We start from the raw sequence: 1,928 nt of genomic DNA on the forward strand, positions 1-1,928 counted from the left end.
CTTTCCGGTAGGGGACAGGCGTTTGATCATGTGTCCGAGGGAGAGCTCCCCTTGCCGGCCGAACACCCCTCGGACTCCCCTTGGGCTTCCAGAGAACGCCACTGGATGAATTTAGTGCTTGGACCCCATTGATTCTCTTTGCTCTCCCATATACCCGACGGGACCTATTTGCAAAACCCCGTGCCAACCAGACCTCCAGGAAGGGGGCTGGCGGCTAACCATGCCCAGCAGGGTGCACCCTGGTCGGACACTTTGGGAGGGTCGAGAGCCTGGAAGTGCCACCCGGGGGAGTAATTCTGATTTCCGTTTTAATGCACTCAGGGACAGCCCGAGGACCTCTGTAGTGCACCTGAGGCGGACTGAGCCGTCGGGTCCAGGGGTCTGGAGTTCGGAACCTCCAGGGTTCACCTGGCTGTTCTCTTAGCCCAGCAGGGTGCACCCTGGTCGGACACTTCGGGAGGGTCGAGAGCCTGGATGTGCCACCCCGACGAGTAATGAGTTTTCCCTTCGTATCTCTTCCGGACCAGGTCCGATTCGCACGAAACTCGCTGGGCATGGCCAGGAGCGCCCCCTGCTGCCCACGCCACCGTCCCCGCGCTTCTACTCCCGAGGGCCGAGGAGACAGCGAAGCGTGGGTCGGGTCGCCTGCTTCCAGGGTCTCCCTGGTACTCTCCAGTCTCCCGAGTCCATCGGGTCCGACCTCGTATTTTTAGCCCAGACGGGGAATGAGAAAGGGGCCCCCGACCGCCCGAGGGCGGGCGCTCGCTTCTCAGCCTAGGAACGTCCGATTCCCACGAAACTTTTACGCCAGACGTTCCTGGCAGCGAGCGCGTTCAAAGGTGACCCGCGCTGCTTCTCTCCTCCCAAGGGCCGAAGAGATATTCGTCTTCAAACCCGACCGGCCCTGTGTTTGCCGCCCCGGCGGTTTTAAAAAATCATAGCGTAAAAACGGTGGGTGCGCTTCGCCTGCCGCTTGGACAGCGTTAAACGGCAGCCCCGGCTCTTTCCAAAGGGCCCTCAACCGACTTTCTGCTCCCAAGGAGCCCAGAGATATGAAACCGATAAATCAAAACCCCGTGCCAACCAGACCTCCAGGAAGGGGGCTGGCGGCTAACCATGCCCGGCAGGGTGCACCCTGGTCGGACGCTTTGGGAGGGTCGAGAGCCTGGATGTGCCACCCCGACGAGTAATGAGTTTTCCCTTCGTATCTCTTCCGGACCAGGTCCGATTCGCACGAAACTCGCTGGGCATGGCCAGGAGCGCCCCCTGCTGCCCACGCCACCGTCCCCGCGCTTCTACTCCCGAGGGCCGAGGAGACAGCGAAGCGTGGGTCGGGTCGCCTGCTTCCAGGGTCTCCCTGGTACTCTCCAGTCTCCCGAGTCCATCGGGTCCGACCTCGTATTTTTAGCCCAGACGGGGAATGAGAAAGGGGCCCCCGACCGCCCGAGGGCGGGCGCTCGCTTCTCAGCCTAGGAACGTCCGATTCCCACGAAACTTTTACGCCAGACGTTCCTGGCAGCGAGCGCGTTCAAAGGTGACCCGCGCTGCTTCTCTCCTCCCAAGGGCCGAAGAGATATTCGTCTTCAAACCCGACCGGCCCTGTGTTTGCCGCCCCGGCGGTTTTAAAAAATCATAGCGTAAAAACGGTGGGTGCGCTTCGCCTGCCGCTTGGACAGCGTTAAACGGCAGCCCCGGCTCTTTCCAAAGGGCCCTCAACCGACTTTCTGCTCCCAAGGAGCCCAGAGATATGAAACCGAAAAATCAAAACCCCGTGCCAACCAGACCTCCAGGAAGGGGGCTGGCGGCTAACCATGCCCGGCAGGGTGCACCCTGGTCGGACGCTTTGGGAGGGTCGAGAGCCTGGATGTGCCACCCCGACGAGTAATGAGTTTTCCCTTCGTATCTCTTCCGGACCAGGTCCGATTCGC

Source organism: Electrophorus electricus, unplaced genomic scaffold (genome assembly GCF_041902795.1).
Source record: "Electrophorus electricus isolate QZ-2024a unplaced genomic scaffold, ASM4190279v1 Scaffold134, whole genome shotgun sequence".
NCBI lineage: Eukaryota > Metazoa > Chordata > Actinopteri > Gymnotiformes > Gymnotidae > Electrophorus > Electrophorus electricus.